Below are 19,758 nucleotides of genomic sequence, written 5' to 3' on the forward strand. Positions count from 1 at the left end.
CAGTTCTCTTGAGAAAAAGAGAACTGGGTCAGGGGGTCAAACAAAAACAGAAAACAAGGATGATATTTGAGCTAATCTTCCTTTGAGGTAGATTTAGAACAAAGAAAACAATTGAAATTAAAAAGTGAAAGAGAATATTGTGAACTTTGAGACAAAATAGATGGAATTGGAAGTGATTATCCTTAGCAACATAAGTCAATAAGTCAAGGATACCTACTGGATAATTTCACTCATATATAGAATCTAGAGAACTGATACACATGACCTTGCAATAAAAGAAAACAGAAGCAACTTGTGAGACTTTGTGAGAACTATGGTGGTGGCTACAGTGTGGAACTATATACTCTGTAATGTTACAGTCTCATAACCCACTTAATCATAAATAAAAACTGAAATAAAAGAGTTATGAAAATATGTGAACAAACAATTCTCGAACCGGAGTCCAGAAAGTACAGATAGTTTGGTTAGACTGTACTTCGTGGGAAGAACAGCAACGAGTAAGAAAGGTTCTGTTCATTTGTCTATTTTTTCTTCCATTAGACTTTGTTCATAGTCTCAAATTGAACGATATTTGCCTTTATATCATTTTTAGGGAGGGGGCTTGAAGTTACTTCAAAGGAGTCTTTCAGAGTCGGGTGGTGACCCGCCTGTTTGAGTGCACATGTCATAATGCTCAAGGATGAAGAATTCAGGCCCCCTAACCCCCACCTGCAGGAGGAAAGCTCTGAGAGGGGTGAGGCAATGATGCAGGTGTCTATGTTCCTCTCCTTCTATATCTTCTCCTTTCTTCTTGATTTCTGGCTTTCTCTATCCAATAAATAATTAAAGATAAAAAATTAAAAAGTGTTTTTCAACCCAAGGTCACATATATATTCTTCTTTGTTTTCTAAGGTATTTACAGGTTTGCTTTGGCTGCAATTACTTTGATTGTCTTTTTTTTTCCTTTATTTTTTATGAGAGAGATACAGAGAAAAAGACCAGAGTACCACTCAGCTCTGAGTTATGGTAGTGATTGAACCTGGAACCTTGACGCTGCTGACACGACAGTCCTTTGCATATTATTATACTGTCTCCTAAGCCCAGAAACTATTTTCCTCAATATTTAGAATTGATCACTTAGAGAAGCATGAGGTAAAGTTTGAGATTATTTTCTGAAATAACTATTCTCACTCATTACCCAACCCTTCACATCTGGTTTGATTAGTAACTTAAAGAGTCATTATTTTATCAATCTCTGTTCTTACTGAACTATCATATTTTGAGAGATGGAATGGTGGTGCACCTGACAGAGTATACATATTACAATGTACAAGGACCTGTGTTCAAGCTCCTGGTCCCCACCTGCATGGGGAAAGCTTCATGAGTATTGAAGCACCCCTGTAGGTGTCTCTCTTTCTCTCTCTATCTTCCTTTCCCTATCATTGTTTTCTGCCTATCTCTATCCAATAAATAAAATACTTTTGAAAAAAATGATCATATTTTGAAGACTGTTATTATGTTTGAAATATGGTAAAAATCAATGCCTTGCTTTTTGTCTTAAAACATAATATTAAGAATTATAGTGACCATTTATACATTAACTATATACTATATTTAATTTAATGACTTTGTCTTCATAGAGCAACTATTCTGGAAGTAACATTCCTAAAAATTTGAATTTTTTCACCCACAGTCAAAGTGTATTTCACCACTTGTTCAGTCTTATTTGCTTGTATGTCAATGGGAATGCATATATTTTGAAAGAGAAACCATTGGCATTAGATATTTTATTGCTTTCATTATTTACACAAATCAACTACCTATGTAACAGTTTTTGCTGTTTTAGTAGATTTCAGGGAAGGAGTAGAAAGGAAAAATATTCTTATTGTGCCATACACATGTTTCATTTTGATCTAAATGTTATCATTAAGAACATCAAGTCTGTATGTAATAACACAATTGATCATAATCAACGTGTATTATGTCAAAATTCATAGTTTTCCAATAAGCTGCAGAGAGTGTGATTCCATATTGAAAGCTGCATATAGTTTCAGCCCATTGCACTAATGGAATTAGGCTCAGATGTGAGGGCGATCTGGCTGTGCCATCTGTCGCACCTTTATCACCAGGGTTGATTCCACTGATCTGGCTGGCTAGGCAGGTGCCCCTTTCCAACCTCACCACTCCATGTGCGTCCTTCCTGAAGCTGTGCACTCTGTGCAAGAAGAGACTGACCTTGCCCAAATAGAGACCTACTGGTCTTCCCTTGAGGGTATAGGAATAACTGCGCGCCCCTGCTAGAACCTCCAAACAAGCTCTCAAGGTTCATATATTAGGAATATAAAGATTAGGACTCCCAGTATTTGTATATGCTCTACGTTATGTTTTACTGAGTTTACTATGAAGAATAAGTTGCTCATAATTTACTTTGAAATTCAACATATTCTACATTTTCTTGCATGCATCATTACTTACTCTATTGATCTTTAGTAGTATTTTTATCCCTCTGGTGTTTAAATCCACTATATTGATTATTCTGCAAAGACAGATGGGATGTCCATTAAATGTGTAAATATAGATGTACTTAGCTATTTACCTACTTTTTGTTTGTTTTGCAATTTGGTAGCTAGGTAATCCTAACATATATAAATATAAATGTGTGTGTTTGTGTGTGTGCGCTCGCGTGCATGCATGCCTCTCAACAAACTTAGGTAACTGTGAACTTAATATACTGATATACTCACCTCCCCTTTCTTAATAATACCTTATTATATTCCCAAAGAGGGATAAAGAATAGAGAAATTTCCGATGGAGGGGATAGGACACAGAATTCTGTTGGTGGGAACTGTGTGAAATTATACCCCTGTTATCATACAATCCTGTTAATCATTTGTTAAATCACCATTTTAAAAAATAATAATACCTTATTAGGGAAATAATGATTCCCAAGACAGTCGTTGTCCCCTGGGTACAAGCTCATCCTTCTGTTTCTGCAACTAATCTCACCACAAACTCAGGCCCTCCTCCACCATCCTGCATTGGGTCCCCACTCTCAGTCCATTTCCCTGGACTCCCCATGCCCTTGGCCTTGCTGCAACAGACCAAGTCTATTTCAAGTTTCGCCCTGTGTTTTGCTTTTCCATCCTGCTTCTTAAGTTCCAAATATTACAACTAGAGATACTGGTTAATAGTTATGGGCTTAGTAACAGGAGTAACTCTTTAGTTATGTAATCTGAAGTAAATTCAAATAATGTACGTACCATTTTGTTCAGTATAAACTGCTGACTGATATACTTGATTGACTGTCTTCTTGCTCCAGCACATAAATATAATAATTTCTCAAAATGTTTCTTGGACTATTTCAGAGTTTAAAGCCAGAGTCAGACTTTGGTTTTTTAATATCAACCCCGACAGTAGTTATCATAGGCAATTATCTTTATTATTTATGACAATTTCATAATAGTTAAAATGCTAATTAAGTAGTTTTTACTATATTGTTATAATTCTACTATTAAATGTATTATCTCAGTACAATTTCTGATATTCTTGGCAACTGCATTTATTACAGATGCTATTTTTTTCTAAATTTCGTATCTATCAAGCTTTTATCTTATTCACTGGCTCAATTTTTATTGTTACAGTTAACTATTAAAGACGGTTTTATATGCTTTACAGCATTAGAATTTATCATTAGTAAAATTAGTAGTCCAACTGTGAAGAAAATACCAAATTCTTTTTTTTTTTGTCCTATAATTCTTTTTTTTTTAATTTTTTTTTTTTAAGAAAGGATTAATTAACAAAACCATAGGGTAGGAGGGGTACAACTCCACACAATTCCCACCGCCCAATCTCCATATCCCACCCTCTCCCCCGATAGCTTTCCCATTCTCTATCCCTCTGGGAGCATGGACCCAGGGTCATTGAGGGTTGCAGAAGGTAGAAGGTCTGGCTTCTGTAATTGCTTCCCCACTGAACATGGGCGTTGACTGGTCGGTCCATACTCCCAGTCTGCCTCTCTCTTTCCCTAGTAGGGTGGGTCTCTGGGGAAGCTGAGCTCCAGGACATATTGGTGGGGTCTTCAATCCAGGGAAGTCTGGCCGGCATCCTGATGACACCTGGAACCTGGTGACTGAAAAGAGAGTTAACATACAAAGCCAAACAAATTGTTGAGCAATCATGGACCCAAAGCTTGGAAAAGTGGCGAGGAAGTATTAGGGAGGTACTCACTGCAAACTCTAGTGTACTTCTGCTTTCTTACTTTGGTGCCATACTCCAAACTCAGTCAATTTCTGCTTTGCGTTTCTACTTCTTTTTTTTTTTTACATGCATAACATTCCCCAGATTCCCATTTAACAATACAACCCCCACTATTTCATTCATCATTTTTCATGGACCTGTATTCTCCCCACCCACCCACCCACCCCAGAGTCTTTTACTTTGGTGTAATACTCCAATTCCATTTCAGGTTCGACTTGTGTTTTCTTTTCTAATCTTGTTTTTCAACTTCGGCCTGAGAGTGTCCTATAATTCTTACCTGATTAGAACCTTTATCTCGGGGGTGGTGAAAAAAATAGCTCACTTGGATAATACACGCTTTGCCATGTGCTCAACCTAAGTTTGATCCTGTCCACTGCCAAGGTTATTGCTAGGACTCAGTATGACATAATGAAGCCAAACCTCTTAGAAGTCTTTTTTTTTTTTTTTCCTTTCTCTTTCTCTATCCTCCTCTGTCTTTCTGGATAAATTGAGAAAAAAAGGAATGCATAGGAAAAGAGGCAGAAAGACAAACACCTCCAGCATTGCTTTTTTTTTTTTTTAAAGTATTTTTGTTTGTTTGTATTTTGTATTAGATAGGACATAGTGAAATTGAGAAAGGATGGGGTGATGGACAAAGGGAGAGAAAGATAAACACCAGCAGACCTGCTTCACCCCTCATGAAGCAGACCCCTTATAGGTAGGGAGCGGGAATTTGAACCCAGGTCCTTGGGCTTGGTAATATGTGCACTTAAATGGGTGCACCACCATGCAAACCCCAGCATTGCTTTATAGTTCATAAAGCCACCCCCCTTGAAATGAAGACTGTGAGCTTGAACCCAAGTCTTTGCACATGTTAACTGTATGTAATCTACCAGATGTGCTACAGCCCACTCCCACTTCCCTTCTGTGCTTCTCTGTTTCAAAAAGAAGAGCTGTTAATACTACTACTCTCCTCCTCCTCCTCCTACTACTACTTCAAATTTTATTAGGTAATAAGACTTCTGTATTCTGGGGAGTCAGGCGGTAGCACAGTGGGTTAAGCACAGGTGGCACAAAGCACAAGGACCCGCGGAAGGATCCTGGTTCAAGCCTCTGGCTCCCCACCTGCAGGGGAGTCCCTTCACAGGTGGTGAAGCAGGTCTGCAGGTGTCTCTCTTTATCTCCCCCTCTCTGTCTTCCCCTCCTCTTTCCATTTCTCTCTGTCCTATCTAACAACAATGACATCAATAATAACTACAATAATAAAACAAGGGCAACAAAAGGGAATAAATAAATAAATATTAAAAAAAAGAAAAAAAACACTTCTATATTCTCAATTTAGATCCTTACATTAGTTTTTATATTTTCATTTGTTAGGTTAGTACTTTTTTCTAGTTTTACATATTCTGGGTTTTACATTTTTATTTATTTCTGAAGATGCATTTCCATTTTTTTCCCATCTCCTTAAATATTTTGTTGCTGGAAATGCTTACCTTTATTGTGTTTTTACCAATCCATAAAAATCACATCCCTCAATCTCCAGTTACTTGAACCTAATGTCACTTAAGTGATATACCTTCTATAGTTATTCCAATTATAACCTCTCAAGACTGCTAGTTAAGATCAACTTCCATAAGGGAAACTTTAGTCAAACCTGTCCCTTTCTACAAAGCTAAAATTGTTTCATACTTTCCCAAATATTTAGCCTGTTATACATGGTTTTCTATGACATAGAAAAGCCTATTTTTCTTTCTGTCTCTCTTGGTATTATATGGTTTGGCATTAGTGCTGGGGCTCTGTGCCTAACCCACCACATTTGGCAGACATTTTTTTCCTTTTATTTTATTTATTTGATACAACAGAGAAATTGAGAGGGGAGGGAAGATAGAGGAGAAAGAATGATAGGCACCTGCAGACCTGCTTCACTACTTGTGAAGCTTCTCCCCTGCAAATGAGGAATAGAAGCTTGAACCTGGACTCTTGTGCATGATAACCTGTGCACTCAACCAAGTGTGCCACCACCTGGCCTCACTTGATCCATTCTTTAACCATCGAGCTCTGTTTAAAAGTTTTGGTCGTCTCTAGAGTTTTACCATTTTTGGTTGGCTTTTGTTGTTGTTGTTATTGTTTTTTACTTTATTTTTTTATTTAAGAAAGTATTAATTAACAAAACCATAGGGTAGGAGGGGTACTTTTCAGATAGAAGCAGAAACAGAAAAACAAAGGGTAGCGAAGCAGAGAGGGTTGGGGAGATAGATAGATAGATAGATAGATAGATAGATAGATAGATAGATAGATAGGAGGAAACCATGGCACCAAAGTTTCCTTCAATGCAGTGGAGGCCAAGTTCAGAGTGGGTTACACACATGACAAAACAGCACACTATCAATATGAGCAACTTTGCCAAGCCCCAAATTTCTTTTTTTGTATTATTATTATTATTATTTTTTAATTTAAGAAAGGAGACATTAACAAAACCATAGGATAAGAGGGATACAGTTCCACACAATTCCCACCACCCAATCTCCATATCCCATTCCCTCCCCTGATAGTTTTCCCATCCTCTATCCCCCAGGGAGTATGGACCCAGGGTCCTTGTGGATTGCAGAAGGTGGAAGGTCTGGCTTCTGTAATTGCTTCCCCGCTGTGCATGGGCTTTGACTGATCAATCCATACTCCCAGTCTGCCTCTCTTTTTCCCTAGTAGGGTGGGGCTCTGGGGAAGTGGAGCTCCAGTACACATTGATGCATTGATGGGGTTCTCTGTCCAGGGAAGTCTGGTCAACATAGTGCTGACATCCAGAACCTGGTGGCTGAAAAGAGAATTAACATACCAAGCCAAACAAATTATTGAACAATCATGGACCTAAAGACTGAAATAGTGCAGATGAAGTGTGGGGGGTATTCCCTGCAGGCTCTTGTGTACTTCTGTTTTCAGGTATATATATTTTCCCTAGTTTATGGGCACTGTGAACCTATGCTCTGTCTCAGGGGCCCTGGACTATATCTAGGTTTGGAGACTTTACTGGGGAGTGGAACACCTGGAGTTGAATTAGAGAATACTATGAAAGGAAAGGTCTCACCCGAGTGATGAAGCTGAAGGGTTGTCATTTCCACACCTGAACTCTCTGGACACAGTCTGAAGTGAATCATGCTGGGGTGGCACTCGTTGCATTGATTGAGTTGCAATTCGCAGATGCAATATTATTTGATTTGAATTGAGAGAAGCATGCAGGAAAGTGGGCCCCACCCTGAGGTTCCAGGACTGGGGGAAGTATAGGCTCTATAGTGGAAATGTGAGGTTCCTGCTGTCTTAGAGTTCAAGAAGATAGTGGACAGTTATTCTTATCATCTCATTATTTGGTGATTGGGTTAATTTTGAAAAGTCCCTTTGTTAGGGTTTGGGGTATAATACCCAGCATCTTGTACATAGCTGTGCTACCAGTTGCTTCTGTTCTCCTTGGTCTAGGCTTTTGAGAGAGTCAACATATCAAAGACAGACTATGTATTAAAAAGATTCATTCTGTGTTTTAAGAAGTTCTAGATATATGATCAATTTTCCCCTCTCATATTAATTAAATAGTGGTTTATATGTCTACACTTTAATAGGAGTGTACATAAACACCATTCCCACCACCAAAAGACTGTGTCCCATCCCAACCACCCACCACTGCCCCCCACCCCCAAATTTCTATTTCCCCTAAATGTTCCACTTTTCCACTAGCTTGCTTTTGTTGAAGCTTTTTTTGTCTATTTGTTAAATTTCCACTATATTTCAGCTTTAATAATTCCTTTAGTAGACCAATGTTATTATCCTACCTACTCAATATCCTGACTTTATTTTAACCCTCAGTTAAGGTATGAGAAACATTTAGCTCTTCAGATCGTGGTCATGGACATTAAATGAAGCACATTTCATGCTTGAGTCTAGAAACTGGTACAAAGTCTATGCATGACTGATTTATCAATACATTTATTTTGCAAAATGATTCGGTCTCATGCCACAGAAAGGACTAAGTCATATATATATATATATACTGAAGAAAAGAGAAAAAATAATGTTTTTTTCTGGAAGCTAGTCTTTGGACTAACATATGGATAAACCTCTGTTAGAGTTCCACTAGCAAAGGGAAAAATGAGAGAATTAAGCTATGGAGAGTGAGAGGGAAAGGTGGAGGGGAGGGAGGAGACTAGGAAAGAGAGGCACAGAATAAATAACATCTGGTTAGTTTTTGAATCCAAGTGTTTAATTCATTAAAGTAAATCATATTCTTTTACATCAGATGGTTTTGAGTTGGTTAAGTTTGTCAATTTTTAAAACAAAAATGAAAAAAGAGGAATATTGTATCATGAAAAGCTGCATAACAAGTATTAAAACCCTAATTACTATTGCTATGGTCTTTCAGCTTATTTATTAATAATTATAAAGTATCTGAAAATAACCAGGATAAAAAATCATTTTAGTGTATAAGGCAAGAAGGAGACAGACACTGTGTGAAAAGAATTTGTCCTGAGTCTTTGATATTCTGCTCCCCCAAATAGTGTATTTCTTTATTTCTATTTCTTATGCAGCTCATTTTGTTTATGATAAGACTGTTTAACTTTACTTTTGGAAGTGACTTTATCTCATTTCTTGAGGAATTTTTGTCCTACTTTTTTCTTTCTACATTTTTTTTTTTTTGTACAGGACAATTAAGTCCATTTTGTAGTATAACTGATAGGAGCCTGGCCTATGAGAGTTTTTTTTTTTCTTTGACTATGTCAATCGAGACAATTAAGATGAAAACCACATTTACATGAAAGTAGAAAATTGAGATTATAGAAAGCTTTTGTTATCTTAGTAATATTCTGAATTTTATTTGCTCTGGTTGTCAAGAATAGACTGTGTGCAGTGAATTATTTTCCACAAAACTCAGCTCACCTGAAAAAGAGGTCAATTTACTTAAGCCAGAGGAGAAATATAATTATGGGGCCAGTGGCACTGCTACCTATTCTGTGTATGTTTGTATGATCTGTGAAGATTCTACCATTCAAGTGGTTGATTTTTGTGTGTGTGTTTGCACTGGTTGGGATTAGGAAACCAGGGGAGGTGGGAGAGGAGTCTATTATTGAGAAAATATATAATCCCAACAGAATTATTACTCCTGAAATGGCAGCCTCATTTCCATCTGTTATATACATTATACAGGCTCTATACTTTCACAATGAAATGATCCTGTACAGGGGTATTCTAGACATTGATATTTACATATATGAATATATTGGGCATGTGCAAACACACCCATATTTTCCCTATCAATTTATATGTGTGATAAAAAAATACAGATAGGATTTCCCTTGTTTTAAAAAAAGTGTTCTACTACTTAACTTTCATGAAAGACCTAGATTACTATAGGTCTTCAAAGTAGAATTTTCAGAGTAGAATCTTAAAAGGTCTTCAAAGCAGATTTTGAGTCTTCAACATAGAATATTCCTGTCTGATATAATTGGTAGGCTTATTTTTGAGTGGCCTGAGAACACTATTGCCAACAAATTTATGGGCTTTATTTTTTATTTTTTGTTTGTCTGGATTTCAAGGTGTCTAAAATAGCTTAGCAAAACATACCAAAAGGAATGCCCTACTTTAAAAGTTTTCTCAAAACTGAAAAGTGGTCAGCATGTTTTTTGTTTGTTTGTGTTTTTTGTTTTGTTTTGTTTTGTAGCAAGCTCTTACAGAGAATATAGCATTGTTATAGCAATCATGTGACCAGTGTCTAATAGTCACAGTGAAGGCGTATGATAGGCCAAATATGATGTATTTTGCTGTTAAGCTTCATTGACAGAGAGGACAACTCCGAAGTATCTTTACAAAAGATCTGGAAACAGTACAATATAAAATTGGCAACTGTGGCTTTAGAAACATTCTGGATAGGTTAACAGTCCTCATGAGGAATGGTGTTTAGAGAAAAGTGGTGTCCTATAGCACTGAATCATTTTAAAAGCTTATAACCAGTGACAATAGATATAGCAATAGTGACTTTGACTAAAGAGGTTTGAGTGTTTGGAAGCTAGAGATGTTGAAGAGGTTTTGGCATCACATGACTAAGAACTGATAGACAAGCTGATACAATTTCATGTGGAAGGAGTATAGGTGAAAATGAACACAATGGCAAATGGCCTGAAAGTAAAGTCCTGATGAACAGATCATGAAGCACCTGTGTGAGCGTTTTGCTACCATTGACAAAGTTACAACGACTGCAGAAAAAGTAAGACTTTTATACTGAAAAGACATTGAGGTCTAAGGCAGGTTTGCTGGGTGTTTTGAATGGCTATGAAAAATTGTTTGATAGAAAAATGCATGAGGCTGAGCAGTCAAGCATAAAATCATATTTCAAGCCTCCCATATCAGCCACATCAGCCACGGCAGATGACAAACCTTGACCTTCAACACTGAAGCAGGCAGATAGAGAAGCTGTAGATGTTAGTGACCTATCTTGATGAATTCAGACAATAAGGTGTGCATAGTTAGCACTGTTCCTCTCTTACACACCAGCATTCAGTATCTTCCATCACCCCAACCTCCAGTGGAAGCCTGACACACTTGTCACCACCTCTCAGCTTTCCAGTGTGCACACAGTCTTTCTAATGGAGTCAGTGAGGCTACATTGTACACGTTTCTGTTTCATATAGGTTGTGTTAATGCTAGGATCTCACATATCATTCTTGCTTTCACTATGTGTTATTTCAGGTTTTTGTGTTAATGGTATCATCTAGCATGTCATTCTGGCTTTCAATACATGGTAGTGTGTGTGTGTGTGTGTGTGTGTGTGTGTGTGTGTGTTACCTTATTTAGTATGGTAGGTCACATTTTGGGGCCTTGGAACACTTTTTTTTCTTCTTAAAATCATGGTAATTGTTTCTTTAGGTCATTTCAGCTTAAGAAAGGTCTCAAAGAGAGTTTTACTCTAGGGCTGTGAAAAGAAAAAAATGTACATATATACATATACAACCTGTCTAGAAAAAAAAGAATTAGATAGCTGTTTAACTTTCATATTTTTGAGATTTAATTTATCTATTTTGTGTGAGTGTGAGCTAGAGAGACACCAGGGCACTTTTTTTAGTTATATGTGGTGGTGGAAACCAATCCTTGGAGACTCCTGTGTGCAAAGTGAATGGCCTATTCTCTGAACCACCTCTCTGCTTTACATTTTATAAAAATCATTGGGGTCCTAGTGCACGATGGTGGGAAAGGACCTGAGTTTGAGGTGAGAGTGTTCTTCAAACAACTGTTATAGGGAGATGAGAAATTGTACCCATGTGTCAACAACTGCACTGTAAACTATTACCCTCCCCTCAATGAAAAAATAAAGGGGAAAAAAACGCCCTATAAATATTAAGGGACAAGGATATAGCTTATCTGGGAGAATACCCACTTTGTCATGCATATGACCTAGGATTGAACCCCTGATATGACACATAGAAGTACTATGATTTTAGTTCTGTAATGTCTCTTCCTGCCTCAGTCTCTGTTTTTGTCTCTCTCAAAAAAGTCAGCTCTGAGTAATGAAGCCCCAGTGACAGGGGAATAAAAAAACTACTTACAATCACTCAATATTTAGTCTAACTTTACGAACACTTCCAATTCCCTCCAGAATATTGCTTACACTAATATGTCTAATAGATAGTGAAGTGGTATCTCATTGTTGTCTTTATTTAATGTTATGACCTTCTTACCTGCAAATATGGAGTCCCTATCATCCCATTATTCTTTAATCCTCTATATGGTTTCATACAAATACTGGCACATTATGTGTTTAGACAGGGAACTCATAAATATTAATCATTTGGTTTGACCCTTCCCACTCTCTGACTCTGCCATCACAGTTGTACCACCCTCTAAATTAAAATTGACAGATACTGCATTTAAGTAAAGTTTAAAAACTTCTGCCTCAAAAAAAAAAAGCCTCACCTCAAATGACTTAAAGGTTCTAAAGAGTATGGAGATTAGTAGAATAGGAAATAATAAAATGTTTCTAACGTTGAAATAAACATATTGTGGACAATTATACATAGTTTAACCTTATATTCATAACGGGAAACTCTGTTCACTAGAAAAAAATTGACAAAAGAAATAATAAAAGATAAGAAAATATTATTGCATGACAAACAAGGTACTGTAAATTAATTCTAAAACATTTAAATGTGCTTTTCAACACTAGTGAAGTAGTAATCCATTATCATAATTTATTAACCAGATCTTTTGTTCGATGTGGTGATAACACTGTGTTTCCATGCTGTATGCTTTTTTTTTTTAATCCAGTGACCTAATTTGCTTAAAAGGAAACTCTTAAAACTCCCTTGTTGTAATGAATAAAATGTTAATGAAGGACTACAGAGAAATCCCCTTTGCATTGGTTCCATATTCCCAGGAACATCATCATAAATCTGTTTCCCTGGTTCTGACAATGGTGGTACTGTTCCAGCTGCGAGGAGGCATAGTCATGCTAAATGTTTCTGATGGAAAAGTTCAAGATGTTCAAAGCACTGTCATTTGGGATGGGCTATGGGTAGTTCTTTTGGAGGGAGTATTTGTTGCATTTGGCTTTTGTCCAATTTTTTTTAACATTTATTATTTGCATCGATAACTACTTAACTGGAAGCTTTCTTGGGAAATTGCAAATAAAAATATTCAAGTGTGTTTTCAACAGAAAATGCAAAGTTTTAAACTGCTAGGCTTTTTTTTCCTTCCATTATAACATGGTGCTCACCAATCTCCTTTATCGTGTTGATATGAAATGTAATTAATCTAAACCGTTAGTATGCTTTTTAATTACTCCTGACTAAACTATCTAGAATATAGCTATTCGTAGTCTGCGTCTAGATCTGTTTTGCGTGATAACATACAATGTAGGTAATAATTTTTAAATGTTGCTAGCTAAAATAAAGTTCCATGCAGGGTTTTCAATTTAAATATTGACAGTCACTAATAAAATTTCCAAAATGCAAGTAGAAAGATTGAAACTCATTTGGAAGCTTAACTGTCTAAATTGTTAAACACTCAACTTCAGCTAATAAAGTATTAAAAAATACTTTCTGCCTATCATGCTGAAAAAGCACCTGATCTCAAAATCATTAGCATCACAGTATGTTAATGTCAATTTAAATTCCTCTGAAAATGTTAAAACTGAATGATAAGCAAGTGGGTAGTGTTTTTCTGGACAAAGTACTAGACAAATATATATGTGAGCACATGTGTATGCATGTACTACATATATATCTATTTTGAATTAAATTCCTAATACAAAATTAAAATAATAATTATTAATAAGTACCTGTAAATCAACATGAACACTATATATAGTTTATCTCCATTATCATATTCCTGGGGCTATTAATATATGTAAAGTAAACTATTTTTCAGTGTTTTCATGGTGTAAAACTAATATTTTTAGCCTGATTGTCTAAATGTCTTCTTGGTCTAGCAATCAACGTCCTTTCTTTTCTATTTGGAGAAGATTTGTTGGATCATTGAGTTTTCAATAAATTGAAAGAATTTTTGTGTTCTTTTTGAAGTAAGTACAAAAAACAAAAAAGGGGGCACAGTGTAGAAAATATGTTTACGGGGCTAGGTGTTGGCGCACCTGGTTGAGTGCATGTATTACAGTGTGCAGGGACACAGGTTCGAGCCCTTGGTCCCCACCTGCAGGGGGAGAGCTTTGTGAGTGGTGAAATAGTGCTGCGGGTGGCTCTCTGGCTCTCTCCCTCTCTATCACCCTCTTGATTTCTGGCTGTCTCTATACAATGAATAAATAAAATTTTTAAAAAAGAAAATATATTTACTTTTATATAATATGAAAACTTCAAAGTATTTTAAAATAGTTACATGTTAATTAGTCATTTGTTATTATTTGTTTTAGAGTGATACCCAGTGAAATAGGAAATAATAAAATGTTTCAACATTTAAATAACTTCTGTGGACAATTAGAGATAGTTTAACCCTATATTCATAATGGAAAACTATTTACTTAACAAGGTTTTAAGGTGAAAGAAAATAATAGAAATTTGACAACTTCTATGAGTTATGATATTTAAATATACCATTTTAATTAATTTTCAGAAAGATACTACATTGCGTTGTTGTGCCTGTATTATAACAGACAAGGACAGGAGTCTTTGAACTTATTATACTATGTAAGTGTGAGAATTGCAATTTGTATTGGATTGTACCTGCCCCTAAATTCTATGCCTTTTCTATTGTATTTTAATGCCACAATGTTAATGCGAAAATTTTAATAATAACAAGATAGATTTGCTATAAAGTTATGAAACTAAATCATTGTCACAATGTTAATGTGAACGTTTTAATAATAACAAGACCGATTTGATATAAAGTTATGAAACTAAATCATATGGGAACCCTTCCATTGTCTGGGCCAATAACAATATAATAGAGCTTATGCTCAGAAGCTCACATATTATTCCAAAGTTGTGAAATTAAAATATTTCAAATGAATTTCATTTTCTTTTTTTTTCTTCCTTCTCCTCATCTCCTCCTTCTCCTTTTCTTTTAAGAAATAGGTAATCCTAATATCTAAATTTCTAATCCTAATATCTAAATTTATAGGACACATATTTTTTAGAATGAATCTGAGTTGCTTGCTTTTTATATAATAAGACACTTAGAATTTGTTTTATATTATTTTTATATGTTTTATATTTGACAGTAAACACACTAGTTTGTACATGCGTAACATTTCCCAGTTTTCCATATAATAATACAACCCCCACTAGGTCCTCTGTCATCCTTCGTAGACCTGTACTCTCCCCCCTGCACCCACCCCAGAATCTTTTACTTTGATGCAATATGCCAATTCCAGTTCAGGTTCTATTTGTGTTTTCTCTTCTGATTTTGTTTTTCAGTTTCTGCCAGACAGTGAGATTCATGCTTCTGTTTCTGACTTATTTCACTTAACATGAATTTTTAAAGGTCCATCCAAAATGGGCTGAAAATGGTGGCGTCACCGTTTTTAATAGCTGAATAGTATTCCATTGTGATGTGTATGTATGTATATATATATATATACACATATATATCACAACTTGCTCAGCCACTCATCTGTTATCTGTTGTTGGACACCTGGGTTGCTTCCAGGTTTTGGCTATTACAAGTTGTGCTGTTAAGAACATATGTGTCCACAGATCTTTTTGGATGGGTGTGTTGGGTTCCTTAGGATATATCCCCAGGAAAGGAATTGCAGGGTCATAGGGTAGGTCCATTTCTAGCCTTCTGAGAGCTCTCCAGACTGTTCTCCACATAGGTTGGACCAATTTACATTCCCACCAGCAGTGCAGGAGGGTTCCTTTGACCCCACAACCTCTCTAGCATTTGCTGCTGTTACCTTTTCTGATGTATGACATTCTCACAGGAGTGAAGTGGTATCTCATTGTTGTCTTCATTTGCATTTCTCTGACAATCAGAGACTTGGAGCATTTTTTATGTGTTTCTCGGCCTTTTGGATCTCTTCTGTGGTTAATATTCTGTCCATGTCCTCTCCCCACTTTTGGATGGGGTTATTTGTTTTCTTGTGGTTGAGTCTGGCAAGCTCTTTATATATTTTGGTTATTAGTCTCTTGTCTGATGTATGGCATGTAAAGATCTTCTTTCACTCTGTGAGGGGTCTCTTGGTTTGGGTATGGTTTATTTTGTTGTTCAGAAGCTTTTTAATTTGGTGTAGTCTCATAGGTTTATGATTACCACAGTCTTCTTTGTAATTGGATTTGTTTCATCGAAGATGTCTTTACAATTTATGCGGAAAAGAGTTCTGCCAATATTTTCCTCTAGGTATCTGATATTTTCTGGTCTAATATCCAAGTCCTTGATCCACTTGGAATTTACTTTTGTATTTGGTGAAATACAGTAGTTCAGATTCATTATTCTGCATGTTTCAACCCATTTTTTTCCGACACCATTTGTTGAAGAGACTCTGCTTTCCCCATTTAATAGTCTGGGTGCCTTTGTCAAAAATTAGATGTCCATAGGTGTGGGGGCTTACTTCTGGGCTTTCAATTCAAATAATTCAAAAAGTATTTGTGATTTATACTTATTTACAAGTTTAAAAAATTAAAAAATTAGGGGTATAGTTCCACTCAACACTCTCTACTTAAATTCTAGCCCCTAACACTCCCCATTCAGAACCACCCACCCACCTTAGTTATCATAAAATTTTAGACACAGTTTGTAGAATGGCTACTTTTGGGGGAGCAGATTCATGTGTTTCAATTCACTATATTTCACATATGAGCAAACACATCTGTAAGTTGCCTTTCACATCCTTATTTCACTGTGCATTGTCACCTTCTATTCCAAAGGTAACAGTGTCAACACTTTTTAATTGCAGTTTATTTTTGTATTTTAGTATCCAGATCTAAGATTCGTCGTGTTTTTGCTGTCTCCCCTAAGATCTTAGATTAGAAAGGAAGGAAGAAGAAAAATGAAGAGTGGAGGGTGAAAGAGGACAAAAAGAGAAAAAGGAGGTGCAGGAGTGAAAGAAGAAAAGAGGGAATGGAGGGAGGGAGGAAAAAAGAATGGAAGAAAGGCAAGAAGGAAGGAAAAGCAGATAAGGAGGTAGCTTAGCAGTCAGAGCATTAGCCATGTATGAAAGAGTTGTGATTTGATTGCCAGCATCACAAATGGTGGAGCAGAACTCTGTTCTCTCTCTCTCTCTCTCTCTCTCTCTCTCTCTCTCTCTGTATGTCCCTCATAAAAATAAAGAAATTTTATCTTTTATTGAAAAGAAGGAATGTATAAGGCTATTGTGAAAATTTTCAGATTCATCACTTTGACTATATTAAAAATAATGTGGAAGATAAAATATCATTTTTTTCTGGACTGGGAAGATAGTGTAATGTTTATGTAAAAAGGTTTTCATGGCTGAGGTACCAAAGGTCTCAAGTTCAATTCTCAGTACCTCCATAAACCAGAGTTGAGCATTCTCTTAAGGCAGAGAGAACCAGAATATCCCTCTGCTTTTGCAGTATAGAGGTTGAACTCGGAATCTCTTGCTTGCAGTCCTATGTAATACAACTATCCGTCTCACAGAATGCTTGGTTTCATTGTTTGCAATTGATATAAGTAATGTGTATGATAAGGGGTTTGGGCAGTGGAGCACTGGGTTAAGTACACATAGTACAAAATGCAAGAATGGAGCAAGGAACTGGTTAGGGCCCCCAACTCCCCTCCTGCAGGGAGGTCACTTCATAAGCAGCAGTGAAGCAGGTCTACAGGTGTATATCCTTCTTTCTCCCTCCCTCTCAGACTACTGTGCCCTCCTCAATTTCTCTCTGCCCTATCCAACAAAATGGGGGGAAAATTAAAAAAAAATGGCAACAGGAGCAGTGGGTTCATAGTGCAGGCAGTGAACCCCAGCGATAACCCTGGTGACTATATATATGTATATATATATATATATACATATATATATATATATGAAAAATTTATCAAGTGAAAGGATAATAGTACATAGGTACTTCTGTTATTCTTCTGAGTTTCAACTACGTATTCTTTATTCCCCTGATATTTTTTTAAAGTTTTTATGGGTTCCTGATTTTTAAAATTTTTTGTAATTTTTATTTATAGAATGAAAACACCAACAAGACAATATGAGAGGGGTACAGTTCCAGACATTTCCCACTACCAGAACTTCATACCCCATCCCCTCCCCTGATAACTTTCCTATTCTTTATCCCTCTGGGAATATGGGCCCAGGGTCATTATAGGGTACAGAAGGTGAAAGGTCTGGTTTCTGTAATTGCTTCCCTCTGAACATAGCTGTTGGCATGTTAATCCATACTCCCAGCCTGTCTCTCTCTTTCCCTAGTGGGGCAGAGCCTGGGTAAGTGGGGCTTCAGGTAGGTGGGATCATCTGCCCAGGGAAGTCCAGTTGGCATCATGTTAGCATCTGGAAACTGGTGGCTAAAAAAGAGTTAAAATAAAAAGCAGAACAAATTGTTGACTAATTATGAACTTAAAGGAAAGAATATTGCAGATGAAGATCTGGGGTCTCTGTTTTGGAAAAAGCTAGTAGATCGCTTTTAGGCATATTCCAAGGAGCTCATAGCTTTACTGGTTTTTGCCTGAGCCTGCCCTCTGATCTGCAGGTGGACCCCAGTTATTATCTGGGGAGATGGTGTCATGGCTGGAAAAAGGACTAGAAAGCTGGATCAGGGAAGAGAGCAGCTCCCAAATATGGGAAAAAATATAAATATTGTTGACTGTAAACCCCATGGATTTGATCTGATCTGGGGCCCATATTCAGCACAGGAGCCTATGTAGCCTCTGCATCCCTGCAGGTCCGAGGTTACATTCTATGGTCACGAGTAGGAACGTTCCAGGTTGCACCCATTTCAGGACTCATCTTCCAGATTTCTTTAATTTTATTCTTTTCATTTAAATAATTTTTGTAACTATTTAAACTACAAAATTATTAAATTTTGACCCATTTAGAGAGTCACAATTCTTTCTCTCAAGGTGTACACATACTAGTTGTCCTTTGAATAACACAAATCTAAACGTGCAATTAATTAGATTTTTTTTCTATATTTCAACTTAGAAAATGGAAAGTAGTGGCGGTGATACTGAATAGCTTTTCCTTATGGTCCCAGTAGACCCAAGGAATTCACTTCCAATTAGTCAAATAACACTCAAGGACAGAAAAATCATGAGCAAATAAAGGGGATTTTTTTTAAACAAAAGAAATCACAAATTCACAGCTTTATAACTATTAGGTTGTTATCTCATAAAGTTCGATTTTTATTAAAAGAAATATACTAAAACAAGAAGTCAGTATATAAATGAACTCAAGGCATAATAAACTGCCCCAAATCCTTCAGTCCTAGTAGTGGTCACAGAATTATTGTGACACTGTATTTGATATGCGGACTCTCTCAAAAGCTTAGACCAAGTAGATCAGAAGCATCCAATAGCACAGCTATATACAAGATATTGGGTACTGTACAGCAAACCATAACAAAAGGACTTTTCAAAGTTAACCCAATTACCAATTAATGTGATGATAACATTAACTATCGATTGTCTTTTTGAACCCTAAGACAGCAGGAACCTCACATCTCCACTATAGAGCCCCTACTTCCCCCAGTCCTGGAACCCTTGGATAGGGCCCACTTTCCCATATGCCTCTCCCAATTCATATCAAATAATATTGCATCCACTGATCACAACTTAACCAACGCAACGATTGCCACCTCAACATGCTTCACTTCAGACTGTGTCCAGAGACTTCACATGTGGAATGACAACCCTTCAGCTTCATGACTCGGGTGAGACCTTTCCTTTCATAGTATAATCTAATTTCATCTCAGGTGGTTCACTTTCTAACAAAGTCCCAAAACCTAGATATACACCAGTTTCTGTGAGAGAGAGCATATCTTCACACATATCTATAAACTACTGCAAAATATATACCTGAAAGCAGAAGTACACTAGAGTTTGCAGTGAGTACCTCCCTAACACTTCCTCTCCACTATCCCGAGCTTTGGGTCCATGATT

The sequence above is a fragment of the Erinaceus europaeus genome, chromosome 5, assembly GCF_950295315.1.
Source record: "Erinaceus europaeus chromosome 5, mEriEur2.1, whole genome shotgun sequence".
Taxonomy (NCBI): Eukaryota; Metazoa; Chordata; class Mammalia; order Eulipotyphla; family Erinaceidae; genus Erinaceus; species Erinaceus europaeus.